The 25,374-nt window shown below is 40.2% G+C and overlaps 1 protein-coding gene, 1 long non-coding RNA gene and 1 pseudogene across 5 annotated transcripts in view; 2 read left to right on the forward strand and 1 right to left on the reverse strand.

Moving 5' to 3' along the window:
• ARIH2 (ariadne RBR E3 ubiquitin protein ligase 2) overlaps positions 1–10,659 on the reverse strand; it is a 65,036-nt gene extending 54,377 nt beyond the window's left edge. Inside the window, exons 1-3 of one of the 3 annotated variants that reach the window (XM_078152393.1) lie at positions 10,491–10,656; positions 845–989; positions 585–646 (exon numbers count right to left, since the gene is read on the reverse strand). The gene's annotated coding sequence lies outside the window, so the exon portion shown is untranslated. Of the gene's footprint in view, positions 1–584; positions 647–844; positions 990–10,490 lie in introns of all 3 variants that reach the window. The other 2 variants (XM_020999018.2, XM_078152395.1) reach the window with 2 other exon arrangements.
• LOC110217104 (fructose-bisphosphate aldolase A pseudogene) lies at positions 7,747–8,658 on the forward strand (annotated as a pseudogene).
• Positions 10,660–13,602: 2,943 nt separating the features above from the next.
• Positions 13,603–25,290, forward strand: LOC110217135 (uncharacterized). Of its 2 annotated transcripts, none has more exons than XR_002326970.2 (4): positions 13,603–13,687; positions 15,612–15,807; positions 16,562–16,607; positions 21,847–25,290. It is a non-coding gene; the product is annotated as an uncharacterized LOC110217135 (long non-coding RNA). The 2 variants fall into 2 exon arrangements; XR_002326971.2 differs by having other exon boundaries at positions 24,031–25,290.
• Positions 25,291–25,374: the final 84 nt, after the last annotated feature.

Here is a 25,374-nt window from a genome sequence, read left to right on the forward strand (position 1 = left end):
GTTAAGAAAACTCCTCTCTCAATGCAGGTCAGCACCCTCTCTGCAACTTATAGTCTTAAAGAATTGCCTAGAGTAGTGACATATTAAGTAACTTGCCCAGGATCACACAGCTAAAGGCAGCACTTGAACATTAGACCATCCTAGATTCAAGGCCTACTACCCATTAATCCATGCTACACCTCATTTTCACAGAAAGGACACTTTATCAAATATCACATAAAATGATGGAAAATTAATTTCTAACATAATTTCAAATATAGTTTGCCTAAAAGATCATGGACTGACACTTAGAATATAGGGTGTCCCAAAAGTCTTAGTGCCATTTGAAGCTTTAGTAGCTAAAAGTACTAAAAGTACTTAACTTTAGTAATAAAGCTTAAAATGGCACTAAGACTTTTGGGACACCCTATATAATATAAACTTATCAGCTGAGTTTGTTATGCACAGTTTTAAAGCTTATAAAATCACAGTTAACTACACAGTATTTACATTTGATTTTTAACAGACTTGTGATACAAGGGTAGGACAGTTACTGATATTCATCACAATTAAGCATCATGGTAAATAAAATAAAAACCAAGTACCAGTTTCTTGAAGATCTGTCAAGCAGATGTCACCCAAACACTCTATACTGTATGATTTCCATCTAAAATCAGAAGAGAAGAAAGGATTATATTAATACAATTTTTTGAAAGGCACCAGTGTACTGATGTTTAATTTAAGACAAAAAGGGTCATCTAAAATGGGGACAGAGAGAGACCATACATTGTGAATGTTAATCTTCTCCTGGATACTCTCTCCTCTAGGTTTTCATGACATTGCTCTCTCCTGGTTCTCCTCCTACCTGTCTAACCATTCCTCAGTCTCCTTTGTTGGATCTTCCTACAGGTCGTGCCCCCAAGGGTCTGTCCTGGGTCCTCTTCTCTTCTGCCTCTATACCAGGGGTTTTTAACCTGGGGTCCATGGACAGATTTCTGGGGGTCTATGAACTTGAATGGGAAAAAATTAGATCTTTATTCAATGAAATTTGTTTCCTTTATAATCTTATGCATTTTATTTTATGCATTTAGAAGCACCATTCTAAGAAAGGGTTTAAGAAAGGGCTTTCAGACTGCCAAAGGGTCCATGACACAAAAAAGGTTAAGAAGCCCTGCTTTATAATATCTTGCTTGGTAAATCTCATCAGGAAGTATGTGTTTAATTCTCTTCTCTATGAAGATAATTTTCAGATTTATTTATCCAGCCTTAACATCTCTAGTGAGCTCTAGTTTCACATTTTCACCTGTCCATTGGATATCTCAAACCGCAACTTACTAAAAACTGAACTGATTATCTTCCCCCTCTCCCCTGCCATCCTTCAGAAATGTTTCCCTCTTCTCAAGTTCCCTTGAGGGTACCACCACTCTCCCAGTTAATGAGACCTATGACTTAGGTATCCTCAACTATTCATTCTCACTCATCCCACATACCTTGTCACCATGTCTTGTCATTTCTACCTTCACAACATCTTTCTTGCACACCTTCTTTCTGCTCACACAGCCATTCTCCTGGTACAGGCCCTCATCACTTTACAGCTGGACTGCAAGAGTCTGCTAATTACTCTGTCTGCTAGCTTCCAGTGATTTTCCTAATGCACAAGTCTGACCATGTTACCTCTACTCAAACTCCAATGGCTCCCTATCACCTCCAGAATCAAACATAAAATCCTCTGGCTTTGAAAGCCCCTCACAACCTGGCCAATTCCTACCTTTCCAGTCTTTTTCCATTTCCCTCTTCTCCTCACACTTTCTCTATGATCCAAAGAACACTAGACTTCTACTGTTCCTCACACATGGTATTCACCTCCTGACTCCATGCCTTTTCACCAGATGTCCATGGTGCCTGGAATGCCCTCCTTCACTCTCTCTGACACTTGACTTCCCTCAAGACTCAGCTCTCTTCCCCCATTAGAATGTGAACTCCTTGCCAGAAGGGAGCATTTTCACCCTTCTTTGTGAAAACTCAGTACTAAGTAATTAGAAAATCTAGTACTTAGTAAAATGCTTGTTGACTAAGTCACTAGCTTCTGAAAATAGAGAATAGTGATTAATAATGGTTCTTTGCACTGGAACCAGACCTAAGATTTCACTGATTAGAGTGCTCCCAATGTGAAATTTCTTATAGCAATGCAGGTCAGTGCGTTCTCTGCAACTTACAGCCTTAAAGAGTTGCCTAGATTACTGTAAAGTTAAGTGACTCACTCAGGGTCACAAAGTCACAATGTGTCAGAGGCAAAACTTGAACCAAAGCCTTCCTGTCTCAGAAGCCAGCTGGCTCATTCACTTTGCCACATGACCTCTCAATGGTTCCATGGCTTACTCAAAAAACAAAATGGAAAAGTAAACTACTAGGAGCTAGTTAAACACAAACCCAGGGAAAAAACAACTGCCTAATGCTCTACTATTTCCTTTTCCTACTAACATTGCTCAAACTTCTAAAACTAGTCACCAACTCAAACAATCCCTCTGAGGATGAGAACAAAATTATATAACAAGGCATTGAATTTTTCAGATTAAGTTGTGACTGACTTAAAATAAAGGCTCTCACTGAAAAATGACTCCCTCTGTCATAGCTCAACACTTTCAGTCTGTTGCTGTAACTAAAGAACTTACCTTGGGGGGGGAAGAGACAGAAGGGAGGGCAGACTAGAAGGAATATTCAGAATGCATGCCATCTTGGGGTAGGGGTAGGGGCAAGATGGGGTGAAAATTTGGAATTCAAAATCTTGTGGAAGTAAATGTTGAAAACTAAAAATAAATTAATTTATTAAAAAAAAAAAGAAAAAAAAAGAAGCCAAGATCTTCGCCCCTTACTCCAAAAGAATTTGGTTCCCATTTGTTTGAGGAGGGAATGATGGGTTTGGGATCTTGGCCCCAGAAAGGAAAAATACTGCACTTTCCCACATGGCCAAATCTCTAGCATTTTCCTGAGGCCTTTCATTGTGGCTACACCCAATATCCCCTCCATTGTCTTGCCTCCCTATGGCCCCAGGCCACATCCCACCCTTGGTAATTCTATTACCTCATGGACTACTTGGCCACTCCTAGATCCCTCTGACAGGCTTTCTGTATATAAGATCCATCTTGCCTCCATTAAGATGCTCAGATTCCTAAAATCTAGCCACTGCTCAGATTCTTATAATCTAGCCACTGCTTACTCATGTTTGGACTCCTTAAGTGTCTGCCCAATATGATGGACGTTCTAATAAACCTTGTCTTTGGCTGAAAAGAAAAAAAAAGCTGCATAAAGATTTTTGGGACATCCTGAATGTGCTTGTAGTAATCATCATTTATACAACTGCCCCAAGCTCCTCTCTTCAGATCCCTTTGAAGGTTTTTGCTTATTTTTTTTCTGAGGATTAATTAGGTTGTTTTGTGGCAATACCTTTTCACTTTGGGCTATTTTAAAAAAATTTTCAACTGTACTTTGCTTAGCATTTCCTTGCTACTGATCCTCTTTCATTGTGTGTTGGAATAATTCTTGAAATACTACATTTAATAGGGAGAAATAATAAAATATTATTTTAAAAAGAAAAAAAACTTACCTTCTACTCTTGACAAAATTTTACTTTAAAATATAAAGCATTCTACATCAGAAACTTTTTACAAGATTTTTCACTTAGGTTGGCAATATACTATCTACAAGTCACACATATGCCCACTCTTTTGCGCAACATTACCACCATTCCCAATTACAGAGAATCTAAACCTTTTGCACACAAACCAACTGGAACCTCATAATTACACTTCACGTGATCCAATTAAAATCAAACAAGCATTGATTATCCAAGGAAAAAGTTTATTTCTACCAGCTTAACCCTCATAGCTTCCTTGTAAATAAAAACACTTCAAAGAGAAAGAATCAAGGGAATCTGAATCAAGGGAAACCCAAGATTGAAGTCCTGACAACGGCCTGAGAGGTCATATTTTCAAGCAGCAAAAAACAAACTAATTCATTACAACTTTCCATTTGTCACTTTTACTAAGAAACTGATGGAACACGATATATAAATTAATGGTGCTTCCCCCAAAACTATGTAGTAATGGAAGATTTACCTTTCCAAAAACCTTAACTATTCCTTCTGCCTCACTAATACCGAGAGACAGGAAGGTATTTTCAGGATTTTTTCCCTTTTTAACTTTTTTTGGTTGTTTTGAAATTGACAACATCAATAATCAAATGTTTCCACATACAAAAAGAACATCGCAAGGATAGAGTAAGAAACCACCAATCTATTACGTATAGCTTATGTATATATAATACATAATATATAATATATTCATAAATCATAGGATATACAAATATATAATACATTCAACACATTAGTCTCAAAACTGTCCTGCTTTTCTGGATCTGCCTCTAAACTTCACAAAAGAATTCTTTAAGAGACATACACTGATAGGTGACACAGCACAAATCTGAATGTTCTTCCTCTGAATCAAATACAGAAGATTGTTGATAGACTTCTAAGAAATCATTCAAGTACTGGGGGTGAAAAAAAAGGAGAAAGAAAAAAAGAAAAGGAAAAGAAAGATCTTAAGGCTTTATAGTTTCAGTTTAGAGATTCAAAGAACTTCTAAATACATATACGAAAAGTTTAGGTTCTCTTACAGGGTCAATCCACATTTATTTCTTTGTTACTAATTCATTTCAGACTAAAAAGAATTCTAGTTAGGTCTAAGTATGATGTACTGCATTTATATTTAACAGCAGGCCCAAACCAGGGGCACATGAAGGGTTCAGGCACTTGACCAGACAGGCAACTTGGTAGTGGATACAGAGTGGCCCTCAAACCAGGAGGACCCGAGTTCAAGTCTTGCCTCTGACACATGCTGGCTGTAGGACCCCAGATAAGTCACTTGTCCTCCTAGAATTCCTAGACAACTGTTTAAGACTATAAATTGCAGAAAAGTTGCTAATCTGCATTGGCAGAATGCTGTTTCACCTGAATAATAGAATTTTCAACCTGGAAAGGATCTCAGTAGCCACCTAGTCCTTAATATATCTGATAAATGATGATACAGCCTTTGCTTGAAGACCTCCAAGAAGGGAAAATTTACCACTTCTTAAAGCAGCCCATTACACTTTGGGACAGAACCAAGTGATAGGAAGTTTTTCCTGCCATGAGGCCAATTTTGCTTTTTTGCAACTTCTCACCCCACTGCTCCTCATTCTGCCTTTTGGGGTAAAACAGAACTAGTATAAACCCTTTCTCATATGATAGTTTCTCAAATATTTGAACGCAGCTACTATGTCTTCCCCAAGTTTTCTCAAGCCTAAACATTACCAGCTCCTTCAACTAATCTTCATATGCCAAACCCTTCACCATCCTGGATGCTCTCCAGTTTGTCAATGTTCTCCTTAAATTGTGGTACCCAGAACTGAACACAATGAAATCTAACTAGGTCAGGGTACAGTAGGACTATCACTTCCTTATTATTGGAAGCCATCCTTTGCCCAATGCAACCCAAGATGACATTAACTCTTACAGCTCCAGAATCACACTGATTCATATTGAGCTTGCAGTCCACTAAAACCAGATCTTTTTCAAAATAACTACTGTCTAACCCTCATCTATGGAATTCTACCTTCCTATATTCAGCCTGATGTTTTAGCTTGTCAAGATAGTTTCTATATCCTATTATCCAGTGTGTTAGCTCTTTCAGCTTTGTGTAACCTGAAATGTTGATGACCATTCCATCCACGCCTGTATTCTGGTCAATAATAAAAATGTTTCACCAGCACAGAGCCAAGCAAGATTCCTGGAGCACTGCACTGGAGCCCTCCTATGGGTAAGACAACGAACCATTAACAAGTATTTTCAATTCAGCCTCACACCCAGTTCTGAATCCATCTGTTTGCATTTTCAGATCTACATCTCTTCATCTCCACAATAAAAGGTATGAGACACTGTATCAAAATCTTTGCTAAACTCAAGGTAAACTGTATTTATAATATTCATCTACCCACTTTGGTAACCCTGTCAAAAAAGGAAATGAAATTAATCCCCATGACTACTTCTTGAGAATGCCTAACATTTATATGGTACTTAAGGTTTGTAAAGCACTTTACAAATATTATCTTATTTGATGCTGACAATCACACTGGGAGGTAGATGCTATTAACACCTTCATTTTCAGAAGAGAAAACTGAGTCTGAGAGAGGTTAAATAACTTTCTCAGGGTCACAGAGTGTCTGAGAGAGAATTCAAACTCAGGTCTTCCTCTATACACTGCACCTCCTAGCCACTTCAACTAAGCAATGATGTTTTTTTTGTAATCACTTTCCTTTCTAGATGTTCTCCAAACAGTTCTTTAATAATCAATTCTATAACATTCCCCAGAATTAAAGTTTAACTCATTTGCCTATGGTTTGCAGATTCTGTTCCTTTTTTTTTTTTAAATCGGGACATTTATCTTTCTCCTTTTCCATGATCTTTCAAGTATCACTGACATTGACCCAGTAATCATATCTACCAGTTCAGTACTAGAGGTGATCTGAATTCATTAATGGCAACTAAGTGGTGGTAGTGTTCAGTCATTTTTCAGTCGTGCCCAACTCTTTGTGACCTGTTGTGGAGTTTTCTTGGCAAAGATACTGGGACAGATTTGCCTTTTCCAGCTCATTTTACAGATGAGGAAACTGAGGCAAACAGGGTTAAGTGACTTGCCCAGGTCATACAAGTAGTAAGTGTCTAAGGCCAGATCTGAACTCAGGAAGTTCAGGAAGCTGAGCCTTGCTGGCATAGCACTCTATCCAGTTCATCACTAACTCCTTATTTATCTTGGGTATCAATACATGTTAATCATTTTTGTTCTGTCACTTCCAGTGCAAAGGCCATTTTCCATGGGCTTCACTGAGATCACAGATCCAAATCAAAACACATATATCAATGAAATAAATGCATGAAAAGCACTACGTGTCAAGCACAGTGCTAAGTGCTGGGGATACAAATACTTTCATTAATGGTCGCCCTTAAGAAGCTTATAGTCTAATCATGAAGAGAAAATATGTAGAGCAATGGCAACCATGTTTTGGTCTCAGAAATCACAAAAACAGTGAATAGATCCATAGTGGAATAAATTAAGAAGGGAAAATACATGCACATTATTTGCCGATATAAATTACAGCTGTTTGTTAGAAAATAAGCTCTCTATGCCGATGAAATCACAGGTCCAAAACAAAACAAAACACTGTTTTCACAAAATCAATTACATGGTTGATTTGAGGGACCTCACTAAACTTACGAAATCACAGGTCCAGATACACACACATAAAAACTTTTCACTTTTATAAAAATTTAAAATACATTTTGTTTTGCACATACTCTGAAAGTACCTTAATTTTCCTTAAGGAATCAGAGAGCACAATAGAAATGTCAAGTACCATTACCAATCAACATTAAGTAATAATACCTCAAAATTCTATTGTGTTCCCTCCCGAGGTTTCTTCTTTTTTTTAGAGACTGGTTCTCCCTATGTAGTTCAGGCTGGAAAGGCAGTGGCTATGCCCACAGTGATTCCAATACTGATTGGTTGATAAGTTTTAATTGGCTCCTTTTTTCAGATCTGGGTCAGTTCACCCCTCCTTAGGCATCCTGTTAGCCCTGGGAGTGGGAAGATAATATTGATGACAGAATACTTGTAGACACCAGACTTGGTTCTAGCACTACAGAGGCTGAGAATCCCAGTAGCAGAGATTACAGACATGCACTATTACTTGACCAAGCTCCCAAGGTTTCAATGCACACTAGAAACTTTTCAGCTTCACAAACCTAGTGGGTGACAGTCAAGATATACTGACCCTATTTCCCATAAAGAAATCAAATAGCAAAGAGGGGCATTGTGGGCATCAAGGTAAGCAAAGGCATAGTACCCCTGTCAGGAACCAATGATGAGACTACCACCCAATGGGCTGAGTGAGCACTGTGCTCAGTATAAGAAGGATGGAGCTGACTTTGCGAAGTGGCACTGTGTACTGAAGACTGGGGATAATACACCTTCCCCACTTGCCATCTTGGAGAATGCCAATGTGCCGGCCCGAAATGCCAGCATCTGTCAGCAGAATGGCATTGTCCCCATTGTGGAGCCAGAGATCTTCCCTGATAGAGAACATGATCTGAAGTGTCGTCAGTATGTCACTGAGAAGGTCCTGACTGCTGTCTACAAAGCTCTGAGTGACCAACATGTCTATGTGTAAGGGACCTTGCTGAAGCCTAACATGGTCACCCCTGGCCATGCCTGTACCCAGAAGTATTCACATGAGAAGATCACAATGGCAACTGTCACTGCCCTTTGCCAGACTGTGCCTCCTGCAGTCACTGGTATTACCTTCCTATCTGCAGGTCTGAGTGAAGAGGATGCCTCCATCAACCTCAATGCCATCAACACCAGCCCCTCGCACAAGCCATGGGCCCTGACCTTTTTTTACGGCCAAGCCTTGCAGGCATCTGCCCTCAAGACCTGGGATGGAAAGAAGGAAAATGTCCAGGCTGCCCAAGAGGAACATATTAAATGGGCCACAGCTAATTGCCAAGCTGCTCAAGGCAAGTATACTCCAAGTGGAAAGTCAGAAGCTGCAGCCAGCGAGTTTCTCTTTGTCTCTAACCATGCCTATTAAGTCAAGGCCTTCTACCTGGGTATGCCCTAACACTCCAGAAAGAGGCTGAGATCCCAGAGCTTTGTGCTGACCTAACTTGTGTGATATTGTTGCTCTCTAGTGAGTCTAGTGACCCTCTCCTCAGCCCACTTTTTCCAATAAACAACTATTTAACAAGAAAAAAAAAGAAATAAATATAAAGACCTGGAAATGCTGAAACACAATGCAACAAGGTTTATAGACTTAATACCCACTTCTAAATTCCATCACTAAATTCGGCTTTTGAGCCCATAAAAGGTTCCAAGCCTAACAACAACAACAACAACAAAAACAAAGCCCACCAACCAACCCTAAGAAACGTACTTGGGATTTGAACTCAGGTTCTCCTGACTCCAAAGCCAGAGCTCTATCCACTCACTGCACCACCTAGCTGCCCAAATGTATGCTTTTTTATCTGAAAAGGTTAACTAACTTCAATACCTGAAAAAGCTAGTACTACTTGACCAACTGATCAGTTTTCAAGAGATATCTATTTCTCTTTTTCCAGAGAAAATCTACTCCAGAAAAAAAATTATGATTCAACAACTTAGTTTCTCAATTTGACACTGACAGAAAAACCACGCCATTTTCTATTACATGACCAAAACCTGACATGTAAAAGTGATAAAAATGAATCTTAATTGGCAAACAATTCAAATTATTCTTGCTCAGTACCCACTGTGGCCGTTATCTTTATCTAGTTAGTTCATTTTGTAGCTTATTTTACTCACTTTTCAGAACCAAAAGTTTGTTCTTTCTGAAACAGTCACAAAGTTTTTTTTTAGTCAATCAACAAGCATTACTAAGCTCCTACTACATGCCAGGCACTGTGCTGCAGATAAAAAGTAAAAAACAAAACATTCTATGGGTGACAAGAATAAATACATACAAAGTGGTAATAAGAGTAATGGGTGAGAGTCAGGAGCAATGAAGAGCAAATGCATATTTCCAAGAACAAAACACCCCTTATTAGAGCCCATCAATACCACCGTAGGAAGAAACTTGACATTTCACACAAAGGAGATAATAATGTGTCATTTTGTTTCCGGAAAATCTGAGAGCCAAGTCTGTCCGGAGTCACTTTCGTTGATGTCTGGTTTACAGGCATGAAAATTTATTCAGTGGAAAATTCAGAAACGTCTCATGAATAGGGCTTAACTCCTTACAACATTCAGAAGGAAGAAATCGACTAGTAGTGGCCAATTCAAACCACGATCTCTTAAGGCTCTCTAAAGGCACAAAAAAAGGGTGGTGGTTGTTGGGGGAAGGGGGATGGAGGAGAACAGGCCTAACTTCCCGAAACAAGAGGGAATACCCAAACCGGAGGGCATATACCCACGAACTTTGAGCCCTCCGCACGTATCAAAGAAAGAGGAGCTGCAGGGGGGAGGCAGGCCAGATACCACCCCCCCCCCGCCCGAACACGGACACGAGCACACACACACGTCCCCCTCCCCACGGCCTCCGAGGTTTTGAGCGTGAACTAAGGGCCACTCGGCGGCAGTTAACCACCCCAAGAAAGAACGACCTGTGCCCGGGGCGGGGGAGGCTGGCCCTGGCAGCCCGGCCGGGTCTGGGGGGGCGAAGGGAGCGGGCGTCACGCTGAGCTAGCCGTCACGGCTAGGGCCGAGAAGAGGCCCAGGCCTCCGCTGAGAAGAGGTCGGAGAAGGCTGCTCAGATTCAAGGCCGGACCAGTGAGGCAGCCCTGGCTCCCGTTCTGGCTCCGGCCCGGCTCTGGCTCCGGCTCCCGTCAGGTGTAAACAAGGCCAAGGCCAAGGCCCCGCGCGCCCACCCGCGCCTCCTCCCGCACTTACCCGGGCGCCGGGGTCCCCGCGGCCGATGTGCCCCGGGCCGGGCCAGGCCTGGCCGGGGCGGGACGGGGAACTGGGAGGAAGAGACCGGCGGCGCAGGGGACGGTACCGACGCGGCTCCCCCGGGCTCCTTCCTCCGGCAAACGCCGCCGACGCCTGAGCCGGAAATGGCCCTTCGCGGCTGCGTCATTTCCGGGGCCGGGGTCAGGGTGGCTGAGATTCGCCCTTTCTACAGCCGTGGTCTCGAGGGCATTTCACCATCTGGCCGCCGCTCCCCGGAGCGAAGGTGGAGAGAGTGAGGGAAGTGCTGCCTGGGCGGCCTGCCGGGGACCTTCCTTACCCCCCAGTATGAGGCCCTGCCCCCGCCCGGACCCCACACCTCTCTGACTGCCTCCTACCCTGGAGACCAGTCTCTTCCAGTCCTCAAAAATCATCGTCTTGGGATCTTAGAGATCTTAGAGGTAGAAGGGACCTTAAAGGTCATCCAGGCCTACCGTGTGATTGTACAGATGAGGAAACTGAGGCCTGGAGAGAGGCTGTAAGTGTCCCAAAGTCACGTAGTAGCAAGCTGCAGACCAGGCACTCAGAGGACCTCCGAATGCAGCGCTCTTTCCATGAAACATTAAAGTTGGAGAGCAGTGATGAAGAGTATTTATCCATGACTGGTTGTGTGTTACGAGTGAGTGAGGCAGGAGCAAGGCTTTCCCTCTGAGAGCTCTCATCATTTCCTAGTTTAAAAACTATGCAGAATATCCTGGAGTTTCACTTACCACCCATAAGACTGAGGGTGAGCAGAAGCTGATGACCTTTGTCTTGAATTCCTTCATCGATGGTCTTTAAAAAATCAGGACCATCCATCTGCTTAAAAAAAGGGGGGGCTAACAGTAAAAATTAATTCATAGGAGTGAATGAATGAAAAGCATTTATTGCTTTGTATGGGCCAAACCCAGGGCCAAGTACTGAGGATACAAATAGAAAAACAAAACTGTCCTGCTTCTAGCTTCCCTGGCTTCCTTTGTTTGTCCTTTCTGGAAGAGGACCATGACTTGGGAAAGATCTGGGTCCAGTGGCAAAGTATATATCAGGAGGATGGAGATAGTCCCCTGGCTTCTTTTAGTTCCCACTTAAAATCCTACCTCCTGCAAGGAGCATTTCCTAGTCTTAATCTTAGTGCCTTCTCTTTGAAATTACCACGTAGTTTATCCTATACATATCTTGTTTGTATATAGTTGCTTGCATGTTGTCTCCCCCATCAGACTGTGCTCTCTTTGAGAACAGGGATTGTTTTTTGCCTTTCTTTGTACTTCAGCACTTATCACGGTACCTGGCCCTTAGTAGGTGATAATAAATGCTAGTTGACTGAGTGACTTGACAATGAGCTTATATTCTATTAGGTTGGGGGACTTCCTGAACATTTTTTTTAATATTTCAATAACTATCTCAATCCTAATCCTGTAATCCTATGTATTTCATTTTATACATTCAAAAACATTATTCTGAGAAGAGATCCACAGGCTTTACCAGAGTTCGCAAAGGGGTCCATGTAACAAAAAAAGGTTAGGAATCCCATATCTTGAAGTACTGTCTTGCTTGGTCAATCTCAGAGGCTATCCACAAAATAACTCTGGCTCACATTGCCCTTTTCTCAAGTTTGCTATGGGAAATCTCATACTGCCTAGGTCTCCACAGATGTGGGCAAAAGGGTATCCCCAATTCTGGTACAAGAATTCAAGGTAACATTGTGTTTATCAGGCATAGAACAATGTTTTTTTCTACACAAGAAATATAAAGGTCTCACAAGGCTCATAAATATGTTCAGAAAACACATCAACAACTTACAGTAGTCCAGAAACAATATAGTAGATAGCACAGTCAATAAACATTTTTTATTGGCACCTTCCCCAACCCCCCTTCCAGTCTTCTTACATCTTACTCACTACTATGTACTCTTTGATACAGTGAAACTGGCCTCCTTGCTATTTCACAAAGAAGACGCTCCTTTCCAGGCATTTTCTCTGACTGTTGATCATGCCTGGAGTACTCCCCTTTCTCATTTTTACCTCCTTGCTTCCCTGGCTTCCTTTAAGTCCCACATAAAAACCTATCTTTCTTTGGAAGCCTTTTCCAACCCTTAATCCTAATACCTTCCCTTACCTTTTCCTGTTTATCCTGGATTTAGTTTGTTTGTACATATTTGTTTACTTGTACACACGCACACACACACACACACACACACATTTTTGTATTCCTGGTGCACAGTGCCTGGTGCTTAATAATAGTTTGGTGCTTAATAAATATTTATTGACTGTCTGTGGACTGAATTTGAAGTCAAGAAGAGCTGAGTTCAGATCCTGCCTTAGATATTTACAAGCTATGTGACCCTGGTCTGGTTGTTTAACCTCTCAGCCTTATGAATTAAAAGAAATTGGACTTGATATCCAAGCTCTTAGACTTAAATCTAAGATGCTGTAATCCTAATATAATTCTCCTCCATCACTGGTTGGTCCCACTTCTCCAAGGGTCTTAAAGTCCTTCAGAATTGTAGAAACACCTTGTAGTTTGGAATCCCTCATCTAAAGAAAAATACTTGGGAGATGATAAGCAATCCGAACCCTTATATTTTTGAGTGTCTTTCCACAGAAATTCATATAGGTATTTAACTGTATGGTATTACTCTGCAACTGGACTACTCTGAGAAGGAAGTGCATTTGGTGCTAATAGACTGGCCTTTCCCAACAATGTTAAGTAAGTTCTTTTACCCACAGAAACCTGTTGAGGGCTAGAGCTGGAGAGTCTAATAAGGGCTCACTTATTCAGAATATTTGGCTCACCAATTTCGCCGTGGGCGGGAGGTGTTAGAACACTCTTCCCCTTGAACCTTGTTGGCAAGCAGGTGTGAATAATTAAGGATGCGTATAAGGGCTGGGATTAGTATAAGATTGATGGGACCGACTCCAGGGATGATTGTTAACTTTCACTATATAACCCAGACCCTCAGAATAATAAATGGCTCAGTCTTTCATTGATCCACCTGGCCCACGTTTCTTCATTGCGCACTCCTCCCTTTGTTGCAACGCTTAGCCTCGGGGGACAGGTGGCGCTGGAACAGGGACTTAAAAAGGTACGAGGGGAGTGGCTCTCTTGATACTCGGGAGAAGAAAAAAAAAAGAACCTTGGCAGCTCAACGCTGTGAAAACAAGGTAAGAGACTGGCGATCACAACACCCTATCTTTTAGCAGTTTTAGGGCTGAAAGGACACCAGGCTAAGTGGGAATATAGGGGAAAGAAAAGGGAAAGGCTTGGTAGCAGGAGCATAAGAAAAGAAAAGAAAAAGGGCTCGAGCATAAGAATAGTGTAGCTTTGGATCGGCCACGCACACTTTTGGTTTTGGGAGGCTCGCCTGGGATCAAAAGTATGAGTCAAACACAAAGCAGAAGCAAAGACAGAGAATATTATCTAAAATTTTTCTAGGAAATAGTGAAATCCACTGAAGTTTTATTCGTTACAGATGGTCAGTTACAGGAATTTTTGGAAAAATGTGTCTTACTCCCCCGGAGAAGGTGCTATTAACAACAAAAAGTACTTAAGGCAGATGTGGGGTCAGGAACAGAGGAAGAAGAAGAGATGAATAGAGTATTGGAGGAAAAGCTTAGAATTGTAGAAGTTATCTATGCAAAATCTATCCCACCTTCATCACCACCACCACATCCCCCACCTTCATATAGATCAGGCTCATACAGAGAAGATAGTGAGGAGACGAATAAAAATTAAAAAATCCATAAAACACATTGTAAAGGGTTATTAGAAGAAGCAATTATAAAAACAGAGGAAAAAGGAGAGGAAGTACCCATGAAATTAAAATTAGCTGTGCCAAAAACCATGCTATTTCCAGTATATGAGGAGAAACATGTTAATAACCCAGGTACAAACATCACAGTTCATAGACAGTTTGAATTTAAATTGTTAAAGGAATTAAAACAGGCTTCAGTTAGTTATGGACCTAATGGTCCTTATGTACAAACATTGTTAGACACAGTATCCAATACAGCATTAGCCCTATATGACTGGTATTCTATAGTAAAAACATGTCTTAATCCTGGAGATTATTTTCTATGGAAGTCAGAATACTTTGAGAAAGGTCAAGAACAAGTAAAATATAAAACAGAACAGGAGTTACTATTTCGAACAATTAACAGGAACAGGGAGATACACAGTATTACAGGAACAATTGCAATTTCCCCTTTAAATTCCTCAGAATAATAATAATAATAATAATAATAGAATTCTACTTTATAGAATTTTAAATGCAGCCAGAGACTTCTGGGGGACTGCAGCTAGGGAAGCAACAAATTGTAAAACTGCTTTTCTTGTGGATCCAGGCCTGGCCAACCTGGACTTACAGTGAAAAGTTTTGTACAGCTAAAAACATCTTAGCAGATTCCGAGGTTTTGAGATTAATCATTAAGAAATTGGGAAATTGGGGCAGCTAGGTGGCGCAGTGGATAGAACTCTGGCCTTGAAGTCAGGAGGACATGAGTTCAAATCCAGTCTCAGACACATGACACTAACTGTGAGACCCTGGGCAATTCACTTAACCCCAATTGCCTCAACCCCCCCAAAAAAAAAGCAAAAAAAAAAAAGAAATTGGGAAATTGTTCATTTTGGGACTGTTGGAGAGAACCTCCGAGACTGGGGGTAATTCCAGAAAGCTTTACAAGGAGGTAAACTTAATATGACTATAGAAGAAATGATCTAGAGATGTCAGGATATAGGAACCACACATTTTCAGGCACAAGTGATGGCAGAATGATACTTCAAGGACTCATGAATATTAAAATGCTCTAAATGTGGGAAACCAGGTCACATAAAAAGAGAATGTGAAACACACAAAAGGACACCACAAAATTTACCCAGTATGCCCTGTCCCAAATGTCGCTGTGGGAGCATTACAACCAAAATTGCCTTCACCAATTGCAATTCCTGCAGAATGGCCTTTATGGGTTATAGACTTGAAAGAATAAAAGACTCAAAAAAGAGTCATGTGGAAGGACCCAAAAACCAATCATTGGTCTGGGCCAGATAGGTTGTTGACTTGGGGGAGGGGGTATGCTTCTGTCTTTCCAGATGGTGCAGAAGGACCAATATGGGTTCCTTAACGTGACATCAGGATCTGTGCCCAAGAGGATCCAGAGACTTTAGACACTCAGATGGCAGAACAAGCACAGAGACAAAAGAACAAGGAAGGAATACTCAAGACAACGGAGCAAGACCTTGGAGTTTGATAAAAGCATTGACTACCATTTTCCCCTGCAGCCTTGAGGTGTTGTTTTTCTTCAGTGTCTGTACAATGTACTCTTTCATTTTATAAGGGCAAGCTGGTCAGAATTGAGTCTCCTCCTCTCCTCCACCTTGGGATGTGACTTCTCAAGGAAAGAGTCAACCCCGGGATGCATTGCTACAATGACTAACATCGTATAAGAAGAGTTATGTTTGCCTTGCTTACCACTTTGCAGGGGGGATTATACAGTTTCAAAGGGAAAGCCAGTAGGCCTCTAATGTGTTCAGGATAGATGTAACTTTTGATCATTATGTTATCTGGGATATTGTATCCCTTGTATCACTATTGTCTCATCAATGTCATTTGGCAACAGCTTCATTGTGTCATCTGGGATATTGTATCCTTTGTATATTTACCAGCTTTGAGAAGCAGGAAGCATTGGCTTGGAATGTATCATTGGCATAGTGTTGAAATTATTGGAGATCTTTGATTCTGATTTGTCTTTTGCAACACTTAGTCCTGGGCGACAGAAATCAATCCTTATATACAGCCACATCATACTACTCTTATGGCTTAGAGTCCCCAAGAAGGTAAACACATTTAGGATTGCTAGACAGGTAACTCTCCTTCCTAGCAGACCCATATTTTTCAAATAGGCGGAATCTAGCTCTCTTACTGCATACTGTTTGTGGCTTTTAGTCCCTTGCTACTGCTCCTTTCTGTACCAAAGGTCGTATTTTCTTCACTTGGAAAGGGGCTTACTATTTGGTAAATTCCATTTTTATATGTATTTCAGGACTGGCCCCTCTCATCCTGAATTGAAATGAAGCCAGGAGCAAATGGTGAGTACAATGGGAGACTGGCGAGTGAGTCTAGTCTAGTTTAGGTTGCACATGTGTAGAGTACTTGCTGATGCAATTCCCACGTGGATTTTGGAGAATGCATAGACATTCTATAACTGGTATAACTATATGGCAAACAGGAGTATCTTTGACTGACTTTAGCCAAGTAGCCAGAATTAGGGGTACATTCCAGAAGTACTAGTTAACGTTATCCCTTCCCTTGGTTTCACGTCTTCCAGTCTGCTAGTATTCCAATGAGAGAATATATTGTAAGGGGAGAGGTCATAGCTCCTTCCTGTCCAAGGATGACATGGGTCCTATGAATATGGACCTCAGTTCTTGGCCTCTAGCTTTGTTTTTTGATTTTAGGTGAAGGAGATTGGAGGCTTCAACCTTGTAAATTTTAAAAGGTCATTGGGATGGGGGTGATTGAAGGGAGGGCAGATTAGGAAAGGGGGTAGTCAGAAGCAAAACACTTTTGAGGAGGAACAAGGTGAAAGGAGAGAGAGAAGAGAAGAAATGGTGGAGGAGGAGGAATAGGATGGAAGGAAATACAGTTAGCAATAGTAACTGAAAAAAATTTTTGAAGCAGGTTTTTCTGATAAAGGCCTCATTTCTTAAGCATGTAGAGAACTGAATCAAATTTATAAAAATAAGAGCCATTCCCAATTGATAAATGATCAAAAGATATGAACAGTTTTCAGATAGAGTAATCAAAGCTCTCTATAGCCATGTGAAAAAATGCTCCAACCCACTACTGATTGGAGAAATGCAAATTAAATCAATTCTGAGGTATTACCTCATACCTATTATATTGGCTAATAAGACAGAAAAGGAAAATGACAAATGTTGGAACTGATGTGGGGAAAATGAGACATTAATGCACTGTTGGTGGAGTTGTGAACTGATTCAACCATTCTATAGAGCAATTTGAAACTATGCCCAAAGAACTATAACCATGCATACCCTTTGACCTAGCAATACCACTACTAGGTCTATATCTGAAAAGAGGGAAAAAAAACTAAAAGGAAAAGGATCTATATGTACAAAAATATTTATAGCAGCTCTTTTCTAGTGGCAAAGAATTGGAAATTGAGGGGATACCCCTCAACTGGGGAATGGCTAAACAAATTGTGGTATGTGATTATGATGGAATATTATTGTGCTATAAGAAATGATGAACAGGATGCTCTTAGAAAAACCTGGAAAGAGTTACATGAACTGATATAAAGTGAAATGTTCTGTGTATGAAGTAATAGCAATACTGTAAGATGAACAGCTGTGAATGACTTAGCTATTCTCAGCAATACAGTGATCTAAAACATCTCTGAAGGACTTATGATGAAAAATGCTATCCAACCCCAGACAAAGAACTGATGGTGTCTGAATACAGACTGAAGTATACTTTTTAAACTTTCTTTATTTTCCTTGAGGTTTTTTTTCCCCTCTGTTTTCTTTCACAACATGACTAATATGAAAATGTTTTACATGACTATACATGTATAACCTATACTAAATTGCTTATCTTCTTGATGAGGGGGTGGAGAGGGAAGAAGGGAGAGAATTTGGAACTCAAAAGTTTTTAAAAAATAAATGTTAAAAATTGTTTTTACATGTAACTGGGAAAAATAAAATACTAAATACAAATAAACAAACAAACAAACAAACAAACAAACAAACAAACAAATAAATAAATAAAAGGTCAATAGAGCTAGAGGTCCTAGAGTGGAGTTCATGCTAGAGTTTATAGCCAGCTGGTCCAGCTTTAAGGCTCCTAGGAGGGATCTTTGGGATCTAGCTCAGTGGTAGCTGAGACAATAGATCATTGAGATACATGTCCCATTAGGAGGTGAACTTGGTGGAACAAATGCCATGTAAGAACAAAATCGAGCCCACTCCTCCCACAGGCTGGGGTCACATAGAGGAGAATGACTTAAGGGAAATGTTGAAGGCAAATGTTTATATTTCTATTCCAGTTATATCTTTGAAGCATAAATATCCCTTTATAGTTAATTGGTTAAATGGAACTGAGGTGTCAGGTACTGGTAATTAATGGTGAGGGAGAGAACCCACCAGAATGCAAGCTCAAGCTGATAGTATTAGAGAAAGATATCTCAGTCCCTTAGAGGCCTCTAGGACCCTTAGGGGTAAATGGAGCTGGCCTAGCTTTGGAAGAAGGTCACCAAAGTATTAGCCATACAAGGACAAAATAGAAGTCTGAATAGTAAAATGCTTAATGGCTACCATGAGGTTGAGAAATTACACTAATACCTCTCTAAGGTTTGGGTCTAAAACTTGACATTATCCAGGAATTCTCTTGACTTTATCGGAGACAGTATGTCTGTCTCTGCCTTGTAAATCTGTCCAACAGCAGCCATTCAGAACTCTTCTTTTGGGGCAGGGGGTATGGATGGGCAGGAACTTCTCTGCCTGAGATACTGTAACACTAAGCCCTGAATCAGGAAATGTCTTAAGTTCTCTCAACAAGGTATCAACAAGTATGCTTACTCTTCACAGGGAGATACTTTTGTTTCTCATGCCCTGTAGGCTAATCAAGTAAATCAATCAAAAAGCATTTAAGAGCCTACTTCATGCCAAAGACTCTGCTAAATTCTGGGGATACAAAGGCAAAAAAAAAATTGCTCTTGCCATCAGGAAACTTATATTGCACTATTAAATAATTCCCTTAATCTATACCCTACAGATAAATGAAATGGGATAATAAGTATTGGGGAACATGAGAATTTCTTTTTTATTGCTGAGGTAAATTATCTTTCATATGGTTAATCAGAGAGAATTTCAAGAGGTTGTAGCTTTGTAGAGAGTTGCTTAAATGATAAATAAGATCTGTGACCTTCATAGGTAAAAGTTAGACACATTTCTGCTTTCTCCTTCACTCTTTTTTCTTTTTTTTGGTGAGGCAATTGGGGTTAAGTGACTTGCCCAGGGTCACACAGCTAGTAAGTGTTATGTGTCTGAGGCCAGATTTGAACTCGGGTCCTCCTGACTCCAGTGCTGGTGCTCTATCCACTGTGCCACCTCGCTGCCCCCCAATCTCTTTTTTTCTGTTTGAATATCATCTTCACTATAAATTGTCCATGTTTCAACTCAATTAAACAGAAATTGAACTCTACTATTTAAGGTCCTGAATATACAATGTACAAAGAAATATGATGATGCCCCTGCCCTCATGGAGCTTATCATTTACAAGGGGAGATTAAAAATGTACATGAATAATTATAACACAGCGTAACATAGTACTGTGGTTCAGAGAAGGTCCTAAGGAATTTCCACCTGAGGAATCAGGAAAAGCTTCATGAAGAAAGGTAGCATTTAAACCAGAACCTAAACTATGGGTAGGATTTTACCTAGTAAATGAGGAAGAAGGAAGAGGGAATGGGAGGGCATTCTAGAATAAGGAATGGAATAAGTAAATATAAGTAGACCAGAAAACACTTAACACACTCAGGAAGCTGTATAGGATATACCAATTAACCAACAAGTATTTATTAAGCACCGTCTTTCTGCTAGACAGTAATTGTCTAGCCCTGGGGATACTAGGCCCTGAGAATAAAAAGACAAAAATAAAAATGACTGTTATCAAGAGACTTAATATACTATCTACCAGGGAGACAATATGTACATATATAATGTATACAAAATATATCCAAAATGAATACAATGTAAATTTTTTTGAGGGGGAAGGGAAGTAATAGCTGGGGGTGGGGTGGGGTGAAAATCAGGAAAGACTGTGTAGAAGAGGTTGCTTGAACAAAGTTTTGGAGTATTTTTATTGTTTTCTTGATTCTCTAAACTTAAGAAATTGAAGAAAATGTTAATAATGCAGATTGAACTTAAAATTATGTCATATGTACATTTCCCCCTATTGATTTTAAATCTAAAAAAGTAAAAAGTCCAAGGCATAAAACTTCCAAGTATAATAATTTAATTAGCAAAGCTAGCATTTGCAATTGAATCAGGTCATCTAACCCCCTCAATAGTCAGAGAGAAAGAAGTAATTTACAAAGGTTATTTTTGTAACGTAAAAATAGGAATTAAAAATTACAGCAATTTTAAGAAACTTGTTTTGAACATAATTCAATTGGAAAAGGCAGATCATCTGACTAAGTTTATTTTTCCTGGGTTTTCCTAACCCAAATTAGTGCTGTTGCCAACATTTGGAGTGTGGGTGCAGTGGGAGCATAATGGGGAGTTTCTAGGACACGACAACTATTTAATCTGATGTTCTATTGGGTTAGGGTCTGGTCTATCAACCTGTCTGTCAAAGTGAGATTGCCTTAGAAATCTTTGGCCTGTAGCTGTAGCATTTGCAATTAAAAGTGTTACTTTTTAAGGTACCTGTAGATTGACTAACATAATTTTTCAGCTACTAAAAAGGGGATTTTACTTCAGGGAGTTCCAGAAAAGGGGAACTTACCCCCAAAGACTAAAAGAAGAACTTGTAATCGGTAAACTAGCAGTCAACCCTCCAGCTTTCAGAAAGGGGAACTTAACCTTTAGTAAAGAGTCCTATAATGTCTAAATTAAAGCTATGTAAGAAACTCTGATAAGATCAATTTGAGAAAAAACATAGTCATCAGATAAACATACTAGAGGAAAGTCACAGGCTATTATAAGGACCTGAGAGAAAAGATCCTCTTAGATAAATGTACTACAAGGACCTGTTTGAAAGTAGAGCACTTGTTAATGTAAAGATGGCATTGTGGTTAATCAGTTTATTTACATATAACTGTTTTTAGATTTTTTTTAAGCTTGTAATTTACAAACTATGAATCAAATAATTATTTCAGGCCCATACGAAAATTATGTAAGTCCTGACATGAAGTTCTTGAGTTTCAGGGTCACTGCTTATGAGAAAGTATTTTTGAAACATTAGAAGCCAAGAGAAAGGAAGAGTAGGAGATGTATAGACAAAGACAGTATCAAGACTATCTATGTATCATAAAATGAATTTGGTAGGATCCCTTCTTCTCCTACTTTTGGAAACAGTTTGTGTAATATTGGGCTTGGAACTAATCAGCCCATATAGTAAAAATATTTACTTAATACATTATCTGGTTTCCCAGCAGCTAATTTATATAGGATTTCTATAAGGACTTTGAGGTAAATAACTGGGAATGCCTGATAACTAGAACTTTCAGGTGACTGTAGGACAATAATATATTGCCTATTTATGGTAGATCTGACAGAAATATGAGTTTTGATATTTCATCTTAAGGAAGGGATGAATCACTTCACATAAGGAGATTCTTCTTGAGGAAGGAACAATACAGAATCCAACAGAGACAGAAAAACCCAACAGACGCTGAAGAAGCAGTATAGGGGAGAAAGAACTGAGAAAGTCTTCTGGTGCTTGGAAGAAACCAAATCCAGCAGAGTCCAGCAGAGTAGATGGATCATAGAAGAAAAATAGCTATGCTGAGACGTGAGAGAAGAGTTTAGAATCTGTATTCCATTCCCTCCTGAGATGATTAGAGGAAAAGCTTTGTTGTGGGAGCTGACTGGGAGGACAGAGTTGCTGCTAGGAGATGATTGAAGAAAGCACCCTCAGCTACTTAACAGCCTCTGCTGGGCAAGGAAGTTTACCTTGCCCTTTACTACCTTGTTGTGTGTCCTTTATTCTCAAAGAGGACCAATGACATCAGGAAGGTGATGTCTTAACTTGAAAGTGAATTGGATCTAAGTGAGGCAGGGCTGTTCAAAATCACCAGCCTTACTCTCTTCCTTTACTGCCACCTAGCACTTTGAAAGGAGGACACCTCTCCAAGGTGAGCCAATAGAGAAGACTTGAGTAGCCCCGTAGGGAAACTGCTTTTGCTGAAAGGGTGTAAGAAAGACATTTCTCCCTTTACACAAATGGATGGTGTAAGTAGACCATTCTGTAGACCTCTTTGTAAAGCAATTTTTATGAATGGAAATTTGCCCACGGTTGTGGGAAGGGAGGGAGGGAGAGAAGTCGGAAGGAGAATATATGCCTTGCCTTGGAGGGAGGAGGCCAGTGCATGGTTCAAGGACATGGGCCCAGGTACAGAAAAGCAAGAGCAGGAGGAGGAAAAACACGAGACCTGGGTCCAGCCACATGGAAGCCAGACAGGGATACAGACAAGAGAGGACAAGTGACATGCAGTACCTGAGTGCAGACAGTTGGAAGACAGACACACAGGTTGGTGAGAGGAGTGGGGCAAAAGTCTCCTCTCTTTGCATTGGAGGTCTCAAGCCAGGCCCCCCAATCTGGCAGCAGCAGTGGTGGCAGTCTTTCCATGCCTGGTTATTCTGCTTTCACTTGGAGGACTTTGGTTTGGTTCATTTTGTTTTGTTTTGGTTTGTTTGGTTTGGTTTTTTGGCAGGGAGATGAGAGAGTGGGAACTAAGGGGGGGAGAGAGAGAGAAAGAGAGAGAGAGAAATGGTAAAGTTAAAATAGATGGTTTTTTTGGAATGAAGACTTTTTTATATAAAGTTGAATTTGCATAATGTAAATTTATATGAAGTGAGAAGTGTCTGTATTGCCCTTGATTAGTTTTGGTGGAAGAGCCAGGAACAATTTGATGATGATCCAGCAGATGTTTGGCGGTGAAAACTGCTCCTTAGGGACATAAAAGTCCATACTCTAGAAGTGTGAGGTGCTCCAGGTGCCCCGGTTTCCTAGCTATTCATGTGCCTTCCTACTTACTCTCTGTAAATTTGCTCCTATTCTTCCCCATAGACACTATGTACATTAGTGGGAGAGTGTGACTCAGGTATATTGGAGGACTGTTATGTTATATTGTTTTGCATTTTGTGTAGTAAATGATTCATGATTCAGAGTTAATGGTGTCATCTTGGCTTGTTTGTTTAAATGGGAAGCAAACAGGTGAGGGATTAGGAGTGACAGTTGCATGAAGTAGATGCATGACTCCTCTATGCTAGGGTTACCTTTTATGACCCTGAGAATGAGCTATAGCAATATGGCCACTGCCTTCTGGGAAAACCCTTTGAACTTGCCGATGTGAGTACAGGTGGAGTAAGTGAGCCAAACCGGATAAAAAAGAGTTGGAAATTTGCCCAGGATGCCACAATCAGGCCCATGACCACATCCATGCTAGACTGAGAATGGCAACAACCAAGTTTAAAGCAAATAAATTCTTGACTGATGTTGGAAAATATAAAACACATATGAAAAGATTAATTTCTCTACAGCTGACTTCCCTGTAAGCTTCTCCTTCATTTCATGGGTTGCTTTTCACTCAATGGACTTGGAAACCCCAACTTCAGTCAGCTTCTTCCCAAGCAGTTGGCATCTCTTCAGCCTTTGGAAGATTACATTTATTGTAATGACAAATTAAAGCTGAATCTGGTATATTTATGCTGCCTTTGTCCTAGATGTTAAAAATGGTGTTTTAAAAAACTAATTTATTTATTGTAGTCATGCCATGAAGTGTAAATAGGAAACAGAAAAACTTTTTTGGAATCCTGACCATCAGTGAAAAGACTTTCATCCAAAGGTTGTTACAAAGAAAGACATGGAAGAGATTTCTCAGCCAGAAAAGGTACATAGAAACATTTCCTCACAATACACTCCATCTATGCCTTTTTATTGGCAGTTTCCTATGCCTGGTATGCTCTCCCTCTGGTTTCTCTTCCTTCCCCCTCAACCCTAGTCCTCCTCCTCCTCCTGACCTCAGTGCTTTACAGCAGAAATTACCTTTCATTTACATTATGTATATATTATGTGTATGATTTTTTGCCTATCATTTCCCCCAGTAGAATGTAAAATCTTTGAGGATAGAAACCCTATGTTTGTATCCCCAGTGCTTAGCACAGCACTTAACTTGTGATTAAAAAATGCTTGTTGAGTGACTGATTTGACATTTTTTATCTGATGATTGGGGTGGGCAGGGAAGGAGTATGGAAGAGGGCAAGTAGAAAGTGGTAGGAATTCCTACCTTCAGGAAAACTCCTGCCTTCTGGAGAGGTATCAAGAATTCCAGTGCTGAAAGTTGTGCAAGTGGCTGTAGATCTGGAGGCCAAAGACAAAAGGAAGAATCTCAAGACTGAATTCTTCTTTCTGCTACTATTATGAGATATTCATTTGCTTCAGATCTGATAAGGAGGTTGCCTTTAGCAACTCAAGTTCATTTCTCTTCTAAGAGTATTCCAAGCCCTTAGGATAATAGTTCTCAAAACTTTTGGTCTTAGAACTCTCTTACACTCTTTAAAAGTATTTCTTTATTAATTAAAGAGCTTTTTGTTTATGTGATTATATCTTTTGATATTTACCAAATCAGAAATTAAAACTTAGTATTATTGTGAAAATAATTTTGACCTTGTGGACCTCTACTTTGAAAACTGTTTGCATTAGGGTGTTACTTCAGGGTTTGAGACCTGTATAGACTCCTAGGGGTAGAGAGAGGGGCTAACCATATTGTGAGAGCTTGCTCATCCAGCAAAAATCCGAGTTCATATTTCTTCTGAGGAGGAATTTCAAACCATTAGGAAAGGACTCCAAGGAGAGGCCTCTCTTTCCTCTGAGACCTAGGGAAGAAGAGCATCTTGATTGTTATGGGATCCTATAAATCCTTTGTGTTTTTTGGCATTGTTTTACAAGTTCCTGTGAGTTCTTTGTGGGTCCTCACTCAGCCCATTCTTTCTGTATGATGAAATAAAGGCTGTCCTGTAACCAAAATGCATTGTTAACTTGAGTTTTTTCATGGGAACTCCACACCTGTGTAGACTTAAGCAAGAGCTCTATTTAGAAGTTTCCCTGAAA

The sequence above is a fragment of the Phascolarctos cinereus genome, unplaced genomic scaffold (genome assembly GCF_003287225.1).
Source record: "Phascolarctos cinereus isolate Bilbo 61053 unplaced genomic scaffold, phaCin_HiC Scaffold_4;HRSCAF=312, whole genome shotgun sequence".
Lineage (NCBI taxonomy): Eukaryota > Metazoa > Chordata > Mammalia > Diprotodontia > Phascolarctidae > Phascolarctos > Phascolarctos cinereus.